The 21255-nt window shown below is 42.1% G+C and overlaps 1 protein-coding gene across 1 annotated transcript in view; it reads left to right on the top strand.

Moving 5' to 3' along the window:
* Positions 1–21255, top strand: part of LOC126391377 (uncharacterized) — a 54943-nt gene that overhangs the window by 3807 nt on the left and 29881 nt on the right. Inside the window, exons 2-3 of the mRNA XM_050046091.1 lie at positions 1617–1711; positions 2989–3081. The gene's annotated coding sequence lies outside the window, so the exon portion shown is untranslated. The remainder of the gene's footprint in view (positions 1–1616; positions 1712–2988; positions 3082–21255) is intronic.

Raw genomic sequence — 21255 nt, 5'->3', positions numbered from 1 at the left:
GCACGCTGTTTGATTGCGTTATCAAAACACGCCGCTATTATTCGGCCTTGCTTTTAACTTATTCCACCGAATACCGAATGTGTGTTTTTTTGCAATATTCAGCTGAATATATTTGGTTACCGAATATTCGGTGCATCCCTACTTAAAGAATACAAAACCAACCCAATATAGGAATGTAAATTGGCCAACAACAGAAAACAAGTGCAATTTAAAATTCATTCATTTAACAGTGACGTTTCAATTAGCCTACTGAATCATAAATTCAAAGTCAACATATAATCAGCCAACTTCCTATTGCTGCCGTTAACTTTACATAGGTTAGACTAGTGGTTCTCAAATGGTGTGCCGCGACACCAATCCAGGTGTGCCTGGGAATTTTGTGATAACCACACATTATTATTGCAATATCCAATCTGGTCGATACAAAAGCTTATGAATGAATTCAAACTGACCTTCACGGGGAACCTATTTTTCGCCATTTATGCGAGGGAATTTTAAGTGTGTGACACATCACATTATCTTACATAGGCCCTGTCCAAATACCCGCACTTGCGCCCTTGTGCCCCTTAATTGCGTGCTCCCGCTAAGGGGCGCAAGTGCGTAGGGTGTCCCAGTTGTCTTCTGTTGTTATCAACGGGTGCAGACCTCCGCCCTTAATGCACCCCTTCCGAAAGTGCGCATCAGACCTCACTTCACTGAAGGGTTAGGGTTACTCACTAGGGTTTTACTCAGAATCCTCTGTAGTGTCGTGACGCCCTAACACTGCACAGCTGGCCAGTACAACTCACCATCTTCAAACGGTAACTGACGTGTCCGCAAGCCGTTAACTCCGACTGACAACAACCGTTAGAGGAACATAACGTCAAACAACACGCTGTGTGGACTTAATAATACATGACAGGGCGTTAATAATGAAATAATATACAGTTTACAGTTGACTGGAGGTTTGTTTGACAGTCCACATCACTTCACAGGAGACGGACCAGCTGGACCCAAACGGAAGTGACGTACACAACTGTCCCAATTCTCCTTTTTAAACAGCGTCGGTCCCTTGGGCACTTATGCCCCTAACTGCACTTTCGGCAAGTGCACTTCAGGGAAGACTTCAGGGCACAAGTGCGGGTATTTGGACAGGGCCGATATTTACCGTTTAATTGGATGTTATTGGTGCTTTGATGTCATTTTAAAACATATGAAATGAATTCTTGAATCGTTTTGTTAATATATATATTTCACAAGTAATAGTTAGTTGTCAATTGTTATTTGATATTAGTAAATGAAACCAAACATTTATGTCGTGAATGATAACACGTTACAGAGGCTATTGTGCACAGTGCCTTGAGATTTTGGCTTGCCCTTTGTTTGAAGTTTGAAAACCACAGGGTTAGAGGCTGCACTGATAGACTATCTCAGGGCTGCTATCCTCTCAGTCAGTTCAACGTCTGCCCAGTTAGCCATTTAACAGTCCCAATAAAGTCACACCAACATTGAAACGGCTCGACTCTGTCCTGTTAATAACCACTATGTAACATTAGCCGAGTAATGCTAACAGTTAGCCGTGTCACTGTGTGTGTGTGTGTGTGTGTGTGTGTGTGTGTGTGTGTGTGTGTGTGCAGGTGGACCCTCACCAACTGTTACCTGGTGTGGAGCTTGCACTCCTGCAGCAGGGGTCTCATGATAAACACAGAGAGAGCAACAGCAGGACAAGAAGGTGAGTGAAGAAATACACTGCCCGCAGCTCTACAATGAAATAAGATTTTACCCATCTTAAATAGTAAAAAAATAACACAGCAGCGTCTAAGATCAATGGTACCAACTAGAGGGCTGCATTGGGATTGGGTCCTGCCGGGTCACACGGGACCCAACCAAAATCTTGCGGGAGCGAGCGGTTTGAACTTTGCTGCAGGCGGGAACAAACGGCTAAAAAAAACACTGCGGGATCGGGATATAGCCTGTAGCGACAGGATGGAGTTAACAAATGATGTGGAAAAGAAGCTCAAACAAGGTCTGAAGGCGCACTGAGCCCTCTACTTCCCAGTGCTCTCAAAGCTGGCGCGTTTCATCTTCAGGTTCCCCGCATCCAGTGCGCCTTAAGAGCGGGCCTTTAGTGTCTGTGGGCGCATCTTGGAAGAGAGACACACGGGTTTGGGGCCGCAGTCGGTCAGCAACATTCTCTCCCTCCACAGCAATATTATGGCCAAGTGATTCATTTGTTAAATTCATTCGTTTCATTCGTTAACTTTGTTTATTTTATGTTATTTATTAGTGTTATTTGAGCCACTCACAGCCTACTCTCGTTGCTATTTGTTAATTACATAAAGAGGTGTGATGATGCCGGTGTTATTGAGCATAGGCTTTATCTTTATCTCATTAATGTTTCTTATTCAGGTCTCTCTTAGAAAAGAGAGCTTAACCTCAATCACTGCGTGATTATATAAAGGTAGAAAAATAAATAAAATACAGAGGAGGAGAATAGAATATGAAACAGCCTTTATTTCATGAAAAACTAAATGAAAACAACGAAATAGGAGCGCTATTCCTGACCAGTGCGTCAAAAGACATGCAGGCCAGGGAAACGAAACAAACAACCCCATGAATCTCTTTATTAATAGCCTATAAAATGACGTGTTTTCTCCTGCGGGACGGGGGAAGACACAAAATCAATGCATCTCTATTATTGTACGGGCATAAATTCTCCGAGTTTTGCGGGAGCAGGCGGGAGTGGACATACACATTGCGGGAGCAGGCGGGAGTGTAACACACACGTTGCGGTTGCGGGCGGTAATGGTAAGAAATTCAGCGGGAACGGGCAGGAGCGGGATGAAGAAAACAGTCCCGCGCAGGGCTCTAGTACCAACAACCCCACATCAACACTGAAACGGCTCAACTCTGACCTGATAATAACCACAGGGTAACATTAGCCGAGTGATGCTAACAGTTAGCCCTGTCACTGTGTGTGTGTGTGTGTGTGTGTGTGTGTGTGTGCAGGTGGACTCTCACCAGCTGTTACCCAGTGCAAGGCTCATACTCCTGCAGGAGGGGTCTCATGATAAACACAGAAAGCGACAGCAGGGCAAGGAGGTTAGTGAAGAAATACACTGCCCGCAGCTCTACAATGAAATAAGATTTTACCCATCTTAAATAGTAAAAAAATACATAAAAGTCATGTTCACATGTGGGAGGGTGGGCGGCGATTACTCCATACTTTGAATAAAAACTGACAAACAAATGAGTACTCAAATATTAATGCATATCCCTAATACACAGTGCCAATTAAAAGATATTAGAGTTATGTTGGGTGACTGTGTGTCCTCAGTGGGCCTTTTACCCAGAAAGCACTCTTCATATGAAAGTGAAAAATCAGTGAACAGGCATGAAGATGAGATAAGAGAGCGCCTCTTTAGTCTCAACATCGCCTTTTTATGATTATTTATAATGCCTGTAGGACTGAAGTGATGGCCTCAGCTACATGACAACAGGCTGATGCAGAAATTGGGATTGGGAAGTATAGCTGTTTCCAGACAGGTTTGCTTCTCCTATACAGGGGAAGGTGCAAATTCAATTACTTATTTGTGCATGTATCTAGCCTGCAGGCCAGGCCTCACAATCTAAATGGTAATCGCGAGCCTATTTATTTTTTGCTGTGGTTTCTAACAGTAGTGTTATATCGGTACCTTGTGAGGACGCTCCTCACTAACATATCTTCATTACCTCATGCGACGCTTGACATAATGATTATGTTTAATCCCCGGTAAAGCAGCCGCCACTTTGTAAGTGGCATAAATAAAGAGTCATTTGGAGATAGATGGAGGCAGAGCGACTGATGTTTATGCTCCTGATCTAATTCTCAATTTATTTCAAATTGACTTACTGTTTTATTAGATTACCTATCTCTCAGTTTTCTAAATGTTAACTTATTCAGTCACGTTTTGTGATTTATTTAACATTTGTTCTCACAACCTGGTTTGACCGAATAACAGCATTCACGGGTGACTTTAAGATGGACAAGCCGTTGGAGTGTTTGTTTGCCCCCAGCTTCACCCTGCCAGGCTGAATACGCTGAGACATTGTTTTGATTTCAGGCCGAGCTCCACTACTGCCTGTATCAGATTGTCTATGAAGGGGGAAGAAAACTACTACACCCTGCCCTGCAATCTTCACTTGGCTGAAGTAAATTGCTTTCATTTTGGCTAGGCTCCCCTTTGTTATAATGTGACAAGGCTACTGATTAGACGAGAGGGAGATCAATAAACTGTCAAGCTTGTGGCTCAAAAGCAGTATGGGGAAATCAAGAGAGAGACTTTCTCCACCCTGTCACTGGCTGGAGTTCACATCAAGCCTCCGGTCTTGAGGGTTAACACCCGCATCTGAATCGACACTTGGGAGTTTAATCTCATGTAACCAGTTAACCGTGGATAACGATGTGGCGACTACTTAGTATCTTAAACATGGCATTTTATCATCATGACTTCATCACAAGATAATGCTTGTTGACATGTTGGCTTCTGTGTATCATTATACACAACGTGAAGGTGCTGGTAGGTTGATTTTTTTTTTTTTTTTTTTTTTTTTTTTACTTTTGGATAGAGAGAGGCTGCTTTTCCTTGTTTCCAGCCTTTATGCTAAGCTAACTGGCTGCTCAAGCTACATATCTGTCATACAAGCATAAGAATGGTATCCATCTCCTTACCTAATTCTTGGTCTCTCTACCATATACTATACTATCCTCACTCATACATACAAGCGCACTAATGCTGATTTATTTGTGGCAGCCCACCACAATATAAGCATTGACCATCACATAGTGATTTTCTTTTTTTTAGCTATTTAAAATCGAATAGCCGATAAAATAATGTAATTGAAAAGTTGTCACCTGACTCTGTCTGCAGTCACCACTCTGTTGCTCGCTCAGTGTCCCGCCCTCAGCACCATCTGATTGGTTATACGTCACAAGTAATAGCCTATCAATACTAAAGGCTGCTGTGCCTCTGGTAGGCAAAGACAAACTTCGCCTGGAGCTGCTTGGGTGAGGGTGTGCTGTGTTGTGTGTTGAATGTAAGGCAGCAGATATTACTGAAGTTGTAATAAACATCACAATCTTCTATACTGCAGTTGCAAAAACACCCGCTACCGCCACAGATACAATCTAATTCTGTGGGAAACATTGGAATTGTGGCTCAAGCGCTTGTTGACATAGTTATGATGTCACGACGATAAGCTTTTGGGGACAACAGTCAATATTTTGGAAGATCCAGTTAAGCAAATGGGCCAAGATTTTCTCCTCTGTGTGCTGGTTCTCTCGGCTAATCTCAATAAACAGATATCTGCATATGAACGCAGATGAAATTTTAAAAAGCGAATATTAAGCTAAATTATTGTCAGGGGTCTGTGATTACATTTTGGCCACTGCATTCCACCTTTTCACACGGACTCAAACGTGATCAGTCAGTACTACTCAGACTACAGACAAACTGCCAACTACCAAAATCCCATTGCCTCCAGATTCTGCAGAATATGCAGATATCTCTTTATAAAGATAATGGGCTTGCGTGTGTTTTCTATTTGCAACAAAACACCCGACTAAATGTCATCTGGTGTTTGTGTTAGTTCAAAAATATATCTCTGCTCTTGATCAATGACTGATTGCTATTTTAATACCACATGTTGCTGCCCTATTGCATCCCCATATGCACTACAATACACAGAAAGCTGGCATGGAGTTGCTAACTTGGCTAAATAACACAGCACCATAGACAGAAACAAAAACAAATGGTTGGTTGATGCTTCACCACATCATTGGAGCACTGTGACAAGTGTAGGCCGTCAATTTGTTGCTTCATGTCATTGTCTTCCATTGGAAATCACTTGTAGCCTGTTGCTTTGTTGCTCGTAGTGTGAACACAGCTCAACACGTACACGCTATGCATAAACAGTAATGACTTTTATCATTCCTAAAAACACATTTCTGTTATCAGGATGTACAGTAACCTCCTTAATGGACACACACATTAAGCTGCCATGTATCTGTTCACGTAAGTGCACTGCCGTTGTTGAAGTCAACACAGGAACACGTTTGCCCCCAGCTGTGAGCAACCTTAAGCCATCTATGATGCCATGAAATATTTTTTCTCCCTTTTTTTGCTGAAGGGAGGGACTGGTGCTCATTGACAGTGACGCTGATAGGATCGAGCAGGTGTCCTTTTGATGTCCTCAGCACAGTTATTAACAAGTCATATTGTATGTGAAAACCAATCATAAAGGATAACAGGCAGTAATAGCTGTTGTCTCAGCATAATTGTTTAGAACTCAGGATGCACAGAGAGAGGGGTGGTGAATGACATGCACCGCGGAGACACAGTTGCGCTCTCTGCCTTTTGAAGATTGTCCTTGTCCATGAAGGGAAATGGAGCAGCAGGTAGCTATTTGCCATCCAATTAGGGATTATTCGTGGAGTTCAACAAGCACACACCTGAAAACTGTTTTTCTTTTTTTCATAAATTTCCAATACTCCTCTTTAATGATAAAGATAGTGGGACGCTAATGAATGTCGCAGACTCAGACACATTCCTCCAGGAAGCCGCGGCCAATCACGTTTCAGATCTTTTTATCTATTAATGAGTAGATAAGAGTCTCAGCAATGCCTGCAGTGTAAGCTGTAAGTTTGCCATGAATTAATCGCTATGCTTAGTTCATTAAGCCTAAAGCGTGGTGAAGCCCTTTCACACAACTGACACCATCCAGCACAGTGCTGTTAAATGTGCGACAGCTGTGGGTTTGATACAAGGGGAGGTTACTCTCGCTGTTGTTAATGCACAACAGGGATAGGCTTCTGTTAAACACAATACCCAGGGAACAACGTTTGATTCTTGGATACTGTGACAAAACATGTCACGCTTACCTGCAGTGTCAGTTTAGACTGAGATAAATTACACCACATCAGGTAAACACGCCTGATGAAAAATATATAGGTTCCCGCGGAGCGCTGTCGTTGAACACGCCACGGTTTGTTATGTGGAGATCTTTAATTATGGGATTCACATGTGGCTTCTCAAAGGCTTTCACAGAAAATTACACCACAAGAGTGAAATGGCTTTGCGTACATAATACCTACATTTCAGGATTATCCCCTTTGAGACTTAAAGAGTTGTTGATGGAAAAGCCCAGGGGGCAGAAGGCACATCCACTTCACTTTGATCCTGACAGAAAGATGGCTGCCTCCCAAAAATATCATCTCTTCTCAGCTTGACCCACTTGTTTGCTCTTATCTTCAGCATGTTGAGGGGGAGTGAAATGATATGCTGTTGCCGGTAGAAATTGATTCCGAACCTTTCTCTCTATGCGACGGTGTATTTAGTAGATTCTAAGTGAGACATGATGTATGCCATTTTGTGGATGCTTTTATCCAAAGTGACTTACCATCCTGCAAGTGCATGCATTATTAGCATGAGTGGACCCAGGGAATGTTTGAGCTATAATATACTCAATGAGCTATACAGGGTTTGGACAGACAAAGTCACTCACACTGAAGGCTGGTAGCAGATAAGAGTATGTCACCCTGTTTAAACTGCCTTTGTCTACAATAGAGCTGCAGGATGTACAGTATATGACTACAGGTCCTCGCAGTGTCACGAGTGCAGCTAGATCACTGAGCCGGACAAATTCAGGTCTCCAGCAAGGTGACTTGTCGTGTGCCTGTGTCGTGTGTAACCCCTACCGAACGCCATGTGTGAGACGATGCGCTCAGATCAGATGGTAGAAAGAGACCCTTACTTATGTTTACACCCGCGAACTTCGTCACTGTCACCATCCCAGCTGTGCTGTTTTTCACCAGAGCTGCTTCTTACCCTGGTGGGCTTAATGACCCTCAACGCAAGCCTGTAAAAAGGACACCATTATTAGTCTTCCTTAATAAAGTCAGATTGTTTCAGAAAGATGTCAGAATGTGTTTCTAAATATGGTGCCTATTCTTCCATTTGTCAGCCTGATGCAGATGCTCTTATCATCAGCAGCAGAAACAGTTGGTTATGATCTCCGATAATTGATTTCGCAACGAGTGTACGCCTTCAAAAAGATGCGGGGGGAAAAACCACTGAGAGATATCATTAAAAAATATTAAACATGTAAACGAGGAAATCTTTTCCCCCATTTCAGTAATCATCATTGTCAAACAAAGTGTTCTTTTTTTCAGTATTAACTGGATTGTCTGGATTCCTACAATAAGAAATTGTTATATTAATTAAAAAAAGGAAAAATGTGTTTTGTTTTGTTTGGGTTCTTTTTTTTTTTCCTCCACGTACAGCAAGGAAGGAATCGGAGTGAACCAGGACTGTGCCAGTGAGATAAGGTGTAGAGTCTCTTTTGCCGTCTTATCAGTATCCTCTGCAGTCTTAGTACTGCCACAGCTCCAGTGGGAATTGACAATAACAACCGAATTTTTTTTTGCCTCTTGCTTTTTCTGCAGATGGATTTGCGGGATCTTAAAGTATGAAAGCTGTTGCCAAGTCCCAGTATTAAACGCTATCTTCCCTCATTTAGTCAGAGAGAACTCCAGGAAACTCAAATACATTTACTCAACTTTACAGGTGTTATTGACATGGACACACTAGAAGGGCATTCCATATTTCTATTAGTCCCCATACTGGCTTTTGTACTGTTCCCAGCAATTCAAATGTAGGCAAGAGGCTGAGATTGAAGAATTTTGTCATAGTCGAGGGTAAGGTGAAGTTATTTCTCCTGGAGTGTCTGGCACTGATAAGTATCTGTATAGCTAGACGTTTTACTACATTTTGCCTCTTCATATAGTCACTGTGGTTCATGCGTGAAATAATTTACCATACTCTGTTCATATTCTGGCATCTGGCACTGAAATGTGCATTCTGATGATAATGGTAACATGTCGGTGAAATGCCAATCCAGCAGGGGTCTGTAGTCTATGTGAGCTGAAAACATTATTTCTTTCCCTTCACACTGATGGACTTTATATAAGCACAGTCTGCCCCAAACTAATGAATATGACAACACAAAGCTTAGGAAAACACTGATTAAAACAAGAGGAACACAATGCAGTAATTCCTATTTTATGACAACAAATTGTGCATTCAGAGTCAAGCTGAAGCAAAAGTACAGAATTATTATCTGCAAAATGTAAAGTAAATTTACTGATGCAAAATCAGCAGAATGCCCCCATATACTGTATTACTGAATGATAGATTCAGGTTTTTAAGGTTCACAGTTTGTTCTTGACCACGGATTTATGCATTGACAAACAGCATTTCCATAGGGAGTTAAACACATTGGATACTGTCATATGTAACATTGTAGTACGTACTTAAAGATCCAGTGTGTAGGATTTAAGGGCATCTGTTGGCAGAAATGGAATATAATATTCGTAACTATGTTTTTATCAGTCTATAATCACCTGAATCCTTGAATCCAAATAAGAAGCATGTCGTCCACCATGTTGTTTCCACAGTAGCCCAGAACGGACAAATCAAACACAGGCTCTAGATAGTGCTGTTCATGTTTTTGTGTCAAGCACTGAAGTTCTCCCTGCAGGCGCATGGGAGAAGTTTCAGTTCTGCAACCTCACCACTAGATGTCAATAAATCCCTCACACTAGACCTTTAAATGTCCAAAAGATGTAAAGCATCAGAATGAGTGTTATATTCTACACATAAGGTTTCTACAGAAAATATATTTGGATGTAACTCCTTTGTAATCACCAGTGATTTGTTTAGTAACTGCAATTTAATTACCAATTTTTACATGTTACATTTATTTTGGATTTAGATTACATGCAACTAGTTACACACAAACACTATTTATAGCTGGGTGAGAGGAAGTCATGGTGCTTTCCATTTGCACTGGGAAGTGGGAATTTCCACTGGAACACCCCTGAGGTCGATTTCTGACCCAGAAAGTCAGAGTAACCTCACCAACCACGACCTCAAAATACAAGATGGCTGCTCCTTGCATCAAGAGTAGTGATAGCTGTATTAATTCACTGTTTATTTGCATTTCTGTTGTATTTGTGTCTCATTAAAACAGTCGTACACACTGTCTGTCTACCTTCTATCTGTGGACATGTTGCTACAGTGTTTGTATGCGTAAAATGCAGCATTATGTGTTCTTATCAACTGGTGTTGCTACTGTAGCTGTGGCTAACTTGGCTAGAACCGGTATTGCCGGCAATATCTTGGTTTTCCAACTTGTATTGGATGGGGTGAGGTGTCAATCCCAGCTCCGAACACCAACTTTCAAGGTAAATGGATAACAGCAGTTATTTAATGCATTTAACACATCTGTAACATTGAAGTACATAAGGAAAGTGAAAGTATCTCAAATCTGTGTATACACAGTTACACTTTACCACTGCCGGTCTTAAAACCATGTGTGTTTTGCAGTAATAACATAGCAATGATGTGATTGTCATGATAAATTAGTAGTTAAAGGACTGAGATAAGATTAGAAGTTAGTTTTTGCCCTGAAGGGCGAGTGAGGCAACAAAACTGTCCAGACAACCTTTATGAAATACACAATATATCCACTCCGTTACAGTTTGTTCATTAAACTGCTTCATTTTTTTTACACTGGGCTGTAAAAAAATGCTATACATTTAACAGACTGTCTCCCACATACCCTAAAACCTTAACAAGCAGCAGAGATATTAAATGATTAATTTCACTAGGAGAGATCGCATGGTGGCTCAGGCTTCCCCTCGCTCTGCTTGCATAGCTCCTTTTTGTCCTTTGTGCGACATATAGAGCAGGACGGAGGGGCTGCAGAGAGGTGACTAATGTATCCAGGTGGGTCATATCTAGCTGACTGTATAATAAGCAGAATGGGATCAAATTTTTGAAAGTGGAAACGGATCAGGAACGGTATCCCACCCTCTGTGAAAGTAATGTAGTGACCTTGACCAGACTTGGAGCTCAGCTTTGGGTATTTCGCCAGAGGTTGCTCCAAGGTTATTTGGCTTAAGCCTTTCAGTGTCTCTGTCAGTCATTGTGAAGTTGAGTGTTGTGATGTTGAAAACCAAGACGAGCCATTCTCCCTCGAAAATATATGAAGGCAAACTATTGAGAGACACAGTTGATCAGGCTGAAAATTCCCACTGAGCAATGCTTTATCTGTTATTGACCTATTGACTGACCAAAGTGCCATTTTCTCTAAGCACAATTGGCTGTGAAAAACAAAAATAACCAAAAAGGAGGGATAGCGTAAGAGTGAAATGAGGCATTCAAATGCTCCTCAGAACACAGCAGTGGATCTAGACAGGCGATCCACAAAGACAGAAGCGCAGTATTACTGTTGAGAGCGACAGTTTACAAACAGCTGCACAGTGCCATCTAGAGGCGCCTGAGGCAACAGTGGAGAGAGTGAAATAGGAGAGAAACAGCCCAGAGCAGAGTCTCGTGCAGGTGTCGCCCACATTTCTGCAGGTGTGCATTCTGGGTATCAGATGGTGAGAGGTGATATCTGTTTCCAGCACATGCACACGCTCAGATCCTCTCCAGGTGAAAAGAAGGCAACATGTCACTGCATTTGCTGATTCTGTTCTCCCCACACAACTAATCCTTTACTGATCCTATTTGGGAAAAAAAAATGTGATGCAACCAAAACTGGAGCAAGAATGTCTTTTACCAGGGCAGACCCAGCCTGTTAGGAAGCAAAGAGAGCAAAAAAAACGAAAGATACGGAGTACCGTGAAATGTGTCGAGGTTGTGTAGCTGTCAAAAACATCACATTTTGAAAGTGCCTGCTGTTGAGTAGCTATGCTTTGTCCTTTTCTGTTTTAATCACCAGCGCTCTACTGTCCCCAGTAGCAGTGTGACATCTTTAACACTGCAGGTATACAGCCTCCAGATATATGCTGTCATCAATTTTCCTGCCCACTGAGCACACATTGTTCATGTTCAGTACACCCTTGTCACTAAAGTCAAACCTCGCTGTTCTCATGTTCTCTCGCGGTTAAAATTTACCAATTCAACTTGACCAAACGGACAAAAATACACTGTTGCAGCTGCCAGAGCTGAGGGATGTGAGAAAATACTCAACAGCAGAGAGAAGAGGTGATATTTGTCCTAAAATAAATGAGATGAATGGATAGATAAATGCAAAATAAACGTGGTATTTATTTGCAATTAAGACCCCGTGTTCTGAAATGCTAAAGGTTTGTTCCTGCTGTGACAGTGGCATTTTAGAGGAAGATTTGTTTCCTTCGCCATGAAATGAGTTCAATTGCAGATGGGCAGCACTGACAAAGAAAAGCAAGCTAATTATATCAGTGGAGGAAGCCTTCCCCTCAGACCTTGAGCAGGTTTACTGAGTTATCTTGGTGCTTTGGCTGAATAAAACCAAGAACACCATCAAATGTGCAGCAAGGACTGGCATAAAAAGAGTTTTACTTTGAAAAAATTAACAAATAACTATATAATAATGTAGAATTAACAACTAATAATGTGGCTTTGTGGTACCTTGCACCCAGCAGGCATCCATTCATATGCTGTGCTTGTGGATTCTGACAGTGAGAGGCAAAGACAGATAAATGTGTACAGATAAAAATGTTTGAGAGCAAGCAATTGATTTTGTTTTCATGCAATGTTCGTGAGTATGCGCTGTATTTGTGTGGAAGCTGAGTGGGTGGGTGGCGGGTGAGATAAGGTTAGAAGCGCCATATTCTGGAAGAAGAAATGGGGACAAAAGTCTGGAGTGGGCCCCAGTCTGAATTAATTGCCAACACCTAAAGCAAATGTAACCTCAATTTAGCCACCCGATGATTACAGAGGTCACCGGAGCTCTAGGAGCTCTTGTCCTCATTCTCATCGAAAAAATGTGTTCCTTGAGGGCTTATTGTGACTTTTACCAATGTCACAGTTAAAATATTCCAAATGTGGAATCTTTCTAGGACCTTTACATCTGTTCTGAAACAATTATGTATGCACAGGAACGTGTATTGAGGGCTGAAACCTATTTCTGTTAAATTCCTTTCTTATCTGTGAAATATCACTACAGTCATTTGCTAAATTGTCTCCAGTGTCCACAGAGGGTCATTGGTAACATCACAATAACAAACACAGATTTAGCTCAAAACAAAGCACAAAAATAGACATTGTGTTCTGTCATACTGGCGAAGTACAGGTGTGAGTGAGCCTATGTGCACAATAACACGACCCAAATGCAGCCGTAGTGTTATTAGTTACATCTGTGTTATCAATAACAACTAGTTTGACAAGTGAGGATGACATAGGTCTATATGTTGGAGGATTTTTAGCCATGCTAGCTTGGCTAAAAAAATACCTACACTTTAGGTATCCACCACTGGTCTAGACTAAAATATCTCAAAAACTATTGGATGGGTCACCATGAAATTTGCTATCATGATCCTGATAGAATGAATCCTAATTATTCTGGTGATCCCATGACTTTTCCTCACCATCAGAAGGATCACATTTCTTGGTTTGAGTGAGACGTCATATCAGCTGTCATATGGATTGTCATCAAATTTGCAATTAGAATCACTTATTCCTTTTGTTTATGACTAAATACCTTTAAAAATGTGACATTCCCATCAGCTTCAGGGAAACTTTGTGTTTCATGCTAATTAGCAAATGTTAGCATGTAGGGGTGTGCCATATCATCTCGTTCACGATAATAGCGGTATAATTTTTGATATGATATGAAAAATTCATACCCTGATACTTGCCAGTGAAGGATTCAGGCCCGCCATCAGTTCCACCTCCCCCCGGGCCCTCATCACAGGCCTTGGACTCGTCTGTGACGGCCCCAGCAGAAGTTTCAGACCCGGCAGCACCCCCATCACCTCCTCTACCCACAGACCAGCCCTGGGCCCCCCCTGCCACATCTACCCCCTCTAGAGAATTGTCCCTCACCGTCTCCTTTTCATCCCCACCTTCCCCCATGGGCCTTCCCAACCATCTTGAAAGCCTGATCAAATCAGGGATTAAGATGGTTCCCCTCACCCCTAATATAGCAAGGTCAAGACTTCTATCACCAACTATGCTGAACTCTTCCCCGTATAAAACTGTGCCCCTCAAGTCACACAGGAGCTTCAACTCTCCTGCTTCACAAACTAAAGCTCCCCCAGCTCCTCCCCCTCGGTTTTCATCTGGTCCATCACCCAAACTTCCCCCTGCTCGTCCTCCCCTGCCTGCCCCCAGAGCTGGTATCCCTAAGAGCTAGGATGCACAGGGCCTCTGCTGTCCCAGGACTTACAGCCATGATAAAGGTAATATCAAGCTGGGGCCCTGTGAGACAATATTCTCCCCTAGTGCTATATCTACAGCCACACCACATAGACCAGATTACAGAAGGACAGTTAGACTGTCCAATCAGAGAAATTTAATCCATATCCCTTGTAAGAAGATAATGTCCAGTCCTACTGAAACTAATCTGAAACTTGCTGTGCTTAATGTCAGATCCTTGTCTAACAAATCATTTTTAATTAATAATTTGATCTCTTCGTATAATCTTGATTTTATGTTTTTAACTGAAACATGGCTTGACAAAAACACAGGTAATGCTGTTCTAACGGAATCAGCTCCACCCAACTACAAATTTGAATCTGAAACACGAGAAAACAAAAAGGGTGGAGGTGTCTGTGCAATATTTAGAGATCATATGGTTATGCACAGGTTGTCATTTGGGGTGTTTTCATCATTTGAGTATGTATCCTTTAAAATGGAGCTAAAACAATCTCCGTCCATACTCTATGTAGTTATATACAAGCCTCCCCAGCACCGTCAAAGTTTTATTGATGATTTTACCAGGATGCTTTCAATTGTATGCACAGACTTTGATGGTTTGGTCATTACAGGTGATTTTAATGTACATGTGGATAATGTCTGTGACAGAAATGCTAAAGAGCTCAGTGCTGTCCTTGAAACCTTTGGCCTGACTCAGCATGTGTGTGAGCCCACCCACAGCAGAGCGCAGCACACTCTGGACCTGCTCATTACAAAGGGGGTTAATATTTCAAACGTCAATGTGGTTGATGTTGCTCTGTCTGATCATTTCTGTGTCTTCTTTGACCTGTCTGTTTCTCCCAAACCACCGGCTGGTCCTGCAGTTGTTCGGAGGAGACACATAAATAACAGCACAGGTGCTCTGTTCATGGAAATGATAAACTTTGAAAATGCCTCATGTTCTAATGTTGATGATTTGTTGAACTCTGTTACTTCGAGTGTTTTGAATGTTCTGGACACCATTGCCCCTGTGAAGGTTAAAATGGTTAAAAATAAGCAGAAGGCGCCATGGAGGAATGACGACTCGGTCAGGGCACAGAAAAGGGAGTGCCGGAGGGCCGAGCGGAAATGGCGCAAGTCAAAGCTTCATGTTCATTATGAAATTTATAAAGAAAAGTTGTACGTGTTCAACCAGATCTTACGTAGAACAAGGGAGAGGTACTTTTCTGAAATTATTGGAAACTGCAGTAACAACTCGCGTGTCTTATTTGCAACAGTGAACAGATTAACAAACCCTCCAGCTCAACTGCCGTTGGAACTGATCTCCACATCTAAGTGTAATGAGTTTGCAGTATTCTTTTGCGACAAGGTTCAGACCATTAAAAATGCCATCAATTCCACAACACCAATAACAACCCTGCAGCCACCTAGACACTTAGAGCTGACTCATTTTGCACCTGTAACTGACAAAACTGTCCAAGAGATCATCACCAGTCTGAGTTCATCTACATGCTGCCTCGATGTGTTACCCACTAGATTTCTAAAGTCTGTGCTGAGCAGTTTGTTACCACCACTCGCTCACATAGTTAACATGTCACTACAATCTGGAACATTCCCAAAGGCCTTGAAAACTGCGGTCATAAAGCCTCTCCTAAAGAAGAGCAGTCTTGATGCCACAGTACTGAACAACTACCGGCCCATTTCAAATCTGCCATTTTTAGGCAAAGTCCTTGAGAAAGTTGTTTACCAACAGCTTACTGACTTTCTCCTAATGAACAACTCCTTTGATGTTTTCCAGTCAGGTTTTAGACCCCATCACAGCACTGAGACCGCTCTTATTAAGGTGACAAATGACATCCGCCTGAACACTGATGCAGGCAAAGTCTCAGTTTTAGTCCTGCTAGATCTGAGTGCTGCTTTTGACACTGTCGATCATGAGATCCTTTCACAGAGACTAGAGGACTGGGTGGGCATCTCTGGCACTGCCCTAAATTGGTTGAAGTCCTATCTAGAAGACAGGAAGTACTTTGTTGAAATTGGTAACTGTGTCTCAGACCACATGGCCTTGACCTGTGGGGTGCCCCAAGGGTCAATCCTGGGACCCCTTCTGTTCAATCTCTACATGCTGCCTTTAGGCCAGTTAATACAAAGTAATAATGTGTCCTACCACAATTATGCAGACGACACTCAGATCTATGTCTCACTGACAGCAGGTGAATATGGACCAGTGGATTCACTCTGTCACTGCATCCAACAGGTCAGTGTGTGGATGCAAAACAACTTTCTCCAGCTAAATTCAGACAAGACTGAAGTCATCGTATTTGGTCCACAGAAACAAAGAGAAAGTGTCAGCAGTCACCTCCAGTCTCTCTCTCTAAAACCTACAAATCAGGTTAGAAATCTCGGGGTAATAATGGACTCAGACTTGAACTTTAACAGCCACATCAAATCAATAACATCAGCAGCTTTTTACCATCTAAAAAACATTGCCAAAATCAAAGGTATAGTGTCTAAACCTGACTTGGAGAGACTTATCCATGCATTTGTCTCTAGTAGGTTAGACTACTGTAACGGCCTGCTCACTGGCCTCTCCAAACGGGCCGTAAGACAGCTGCAGTACATCCAGAATGCTGCTGCTCGGGTCCTGACCAGAACCAGGAAGTACGAGCACATTAGTCCTGTGCTCAGGTCTCTACACTGGCTTCCTGTGGCTCAGAGAATAGACTTTAAAGCAGCTCTGCTTGTGTACAAGTCTCTCCACGGCCTAGCACCAAAGTACATCTCTGACATGTTAGTGCCATATGAACCATCTCGGACTCTGAGGACCTCAGGGACCGGCCTCCTGCTGGTGCCCAGAGTCAGGACTAAACCTGGGGAATCAGGATTCCAGTTTTATGCAGCTAAAATCTGGAACAGTCTTTCTGAAGTGAGACAGGCCTCTACTCTGACAATGTTCAAATCTAGGCTCAAAACAGCTCTATTTCACTGTGCATATGACTGAAAGGATCTTATCTGCACTCTTCTCTTTTGAAGTTNAACCATCTCGGACTCTGAGGACCTCAGGGACCGGCCTCCTGCTGGTGCCCAGAGTCAGGACTAAACCTGGGGAATCAGGATTCCAGTTTTATGCAGCTAAAATCTGGAACAGTCTTTCTGAAGTGAGACAGGCCTCTACTCTGACAATGTTCAAATCTAGGCTCAAAACAGCTCTATTTCACTGTGCATATGACTGAAAGGATCTTATCTGCACTCTTCTCTTTTGAAGTTCATTTTATAATGATTATTTATGTTTTTATTTTGTATTGTGATTTTAATGCATTTTCTTGTTCTGTAAAGCACTTTGAATTACTTTGTGTACGAATTGTGCTCTACAAATAAACTTGCCTTGCCTTGCCTTGCCTTGCTATATTAAGTTATTACAGACTCTGCCATGGTTCCAAAAAGAGGAGCAGCTTCAGTAGTGTGGAATAAACTGTGGCGTCCTGAATGTTTTATGAACAGTCCCGGACTTCTCAGACACTTTTAGCGAGTTACCGCTCAGAGGGAGCTCAGTCAGCGGCTCCTCTGGCAGCAGCACAGCGTCTCTCCCTACACACATAGGCATACTGAGTGTCAGGATCCCACAATTTCTTCCCTGTTGAAGCCTCACGTTTTATTGGCTGTATCCACTTTTGTCTTCTACAAGGTTCCGTTTTTCTGCTCAGCAGCTGATAAAAGCTAAGCTCTGGGTTTTTAGCCATATTAGCCGTGCAGCCCACCACACAGCAACTTTTCGGCATTTGGACTTAGGGAAAACTCAACAGGCTGGAAACGGAGGGGGAAAGTGTGAGGGGCAAGCAGGCCTCGTTTTCCCTTTGGGGGCGTGGCTTTCAGATTATGACGCGTTGCGCTCTGTCTCTATCCAGCTCTACCCTCTTGTCCAAATATGGTCACTTCTGGCTCCAAAAATCTAAGATGGCAACAACCAAAGTGTCAGACTTGAGGCTTCAAAATGGGATTTCATTTCAGTTCAATTCAATTCAATTCAAAAACACTTTATTCTTCCCCGGGGGGCAATTTAAAAGGAGCATGAAGGTAGTTTCACAGACAGCACATGTCACAGACATTCATTCAAACACAGATAAAACACAAAATTAAAAAACATCACACAAGTAAAGTGCTTAGTGTAGTACGATTGTAAAGTGCTTAAGTGCTTCAGGGTTCAGAGTTGAGGAGCTGGACAGCCCTGGGGACAAAGGTGGCTTTCCTCCGCTGTGTCCTGCAGCCAGGACAGCGGAGTCTGCGTCTGGAGGGGAGCCACTGAAACTCAGAGGATAAAATGTGGGTGGGGTCTTGTAGAATCCGGTGAGCTGATTTCAGTGTCAGAGAAGTCGGAGAAGTGGTTACCGTCATTATTTTTTAAACAGTCTATAATCAGCATGCATGTTGGCTTTTAGCTTTTGCTCAAGAACACTCTCACAGAGCCGCTAGCATGGTTATAGACTCCTGTTACAGGATGCCTTGTGACTTCTTTTATTCTTGTCATGACCGAAATATTCAGCTAGACATATCAGTACAACGTGTGTGGAGAGAAGCGGCTGGTAAAATTCAGCGGGCCTCATTTGTATGCTATTTGGAAGGAAAGACTTTAAATGTTACCTCAGACTGATTGGAGTAATTAGATGTGAAGTCAAGGCGCACATTTAGTTTTGATGTTAATAGTACTGCTGCTGATGCAGGGGTTTAATGCTTTACGTTTGTACGTGCTCACATTATGATCACATTTGACGGCTGATGAAACAGAGTAAACAGGATGTGATGGATCCATTGGATGTTTGGGGTTAGAGAGGACTGAATAGCGTTCTAGTCAAATAACAGCTTGACATTGGATGAGTTTGTGGTATAAATGGCTGGACAGGTGACCTGGATAATGCGTACCTTGTCAAATAATGTCCTCTGAGCAGCTTGACTCATACATAATAGCAGTTGGGGGTTTTTTTGGGCATATGTTTTTCTTAATCCTGCAAAACCGGCCAAACTTTAAAGCTCAGACTTTTCAATTTACACCATCTATACAGGGAGACATTCAGTGTAGAGGAGGCACATGAACCAGTTTCAAAACAGGAATGTAGTTTAATATCAGCTTCCATTTTCAAAGCTCAAAATAATTTATTTAGAGTGAAGCATCATGACAGAGATGTGAGAACTGACGTGCAGTTTAGTGCAGAGGAGCAGTTTTTGTGTGTGCTACATTGCTTTAGGCATCCTAATAATTAACCTTTTAGACCTGCGTTTTCTGAAGAGGGCAAACGCAGTTCAGACTTTGAGGAAATGAGTGGCGGAGTTCAGTGTCACACCCTCTCAGGGGCATACTGTGGATGCCCCGCTTCTGCTGTGCATGCACCTCACTGCATAAGATGTTTTCATTGATATTGTGAGCCAATTCGTGTTTCAACTGAAACATTATTGAAGTTCATTCGCGGCATGCTTCAGGCAATTCCTTTAGGGAATAGCCTTGTTCTTTGTCTCCCATGTCACTATCTCAGCCTGCAGGCAGCATATCGATCCATCTTGCAAATCCCTCATGCTAAAACTTCCTCTCAAATAGAGTGCAGGCTCACAGATGTTCCAACCACATGTTACTGTTGTCAGGTAAGAAAAATATTTAACTAGTAGTTTTTTTTATTTATCTTGCATAAAAAAGGACTGATTTATTTGGTCATTATAGAACGAATGTTACAGATTTGTGAGCAACATTATGCGTATAATTCTCACAAACATTCTTATTGACCGTATTGCTTCACCTGGTGGCTGTAATGTTCATTACCTCCTGGATCAATCGTTTATATGGGCGCTGTTAATGACAAAAACACCTGTAAAGGCTCTACATGCCTTCTGAAAATTAAGCTTTCTTATAAACAGTGACGTTTAAGAACCCCCAGCATAAGGAGGCTTATCACAATTATGCGACTTATGCGACTATTTTTGGTGCAAGCTGTGTGGAGAGGAGGCACTACGGGCAGTCATCAACACTGCATGTTCACGGATTTGTTTTGGATATGTGGAAAAGTGAGACGGAGAAATCTGTCTCCTTGATATGCCAGATGTTTCCTCAGGAGCTTCTCATACAGCCCCAGGCTAGACAACAAAGAGACACAGAGTTCATTGAATCATAATGTTGTCTCCTCTTCCTCAGCATGCTAACTTCTTGTGTTGTTGTTATTGTTGTACTGCCGTACGTGCAACATATAAATTATTTTATTAGAAAACACTTTGGAAATTGGAACGTTGTAAATGAATAAGTTATATTTCCTGGAGTAGATTTTATATTATCAGTAGTAAACATGACCCTAAACATAGATAACAACATCCTGCATACATGCAAATAAACATACATACTGAGATGGTTTGTTTTTTAAGAAGTCCAGTGTAATGTGTTGCAGTAAGGCATCATCCGACAGCATCTGAAACACCCTTTTCTCACACAGTTCCAAAATTGGATTTGCACTTGGGGCGTAATGACACATCGATCTGGATCAATATATCAATTTGGCAATCAGCAATCCAGTATCATTGATGTAAAGTGAAAATATGGGTACATACTGTCGTCTTCAAGATGCCTTTATTTTTAAATTCCTATTCCATCCAAACGCACCTCCTTCTTAAACGTTTAAACAACGCTAGGGCCCTTGCACCAGGCATATTATGGTAAGCAGCCAAGAAAAAGACTGAGGATATTTACTGATTTCGTCTCATGTCCATTGCAGGCGCCTGAACTGAATTGAATCAAAATCATATTGTGTTAGACTTTGTGATATTAGCAAATATCCTATTGTTGTACTACAAATCAAAATACTATTGTATCACAATGAAACTTGTGATTTACATCTCTAATTTGCACACAACTGTCTTCCTCATCTTGCACATGTTTTTTCATGTGTAAAACCAAGTGCAACATCGTGAACACCTTTGAAAAGAGACCATCTGAAAGTGTGCAGTGAAAGTGTACAATGGCTCTCTCGATAATGGTTGGCTTTTCGCCCCAACTTCAACTGTTGCTATTTGAAACAGA

This window comes from Epinephelus moara, chromosome 6, assembly GCF_006386435.1.
Source record: "Epinephelus moara isolate mb chromosome 6, YSFRI_EMoa_1.0, whole genome shotgun sequence".
Taxonomy (NCBI): domain Eukaryota; kingdom Metazoa; phylum Chordata; class Actinopteri; order Perciformes; family Serranidae; genus Epinephelus; species Epinephelus moara.
This window is presented reverse-complemented; position numbering and strand designations above follow the sequence as displayed.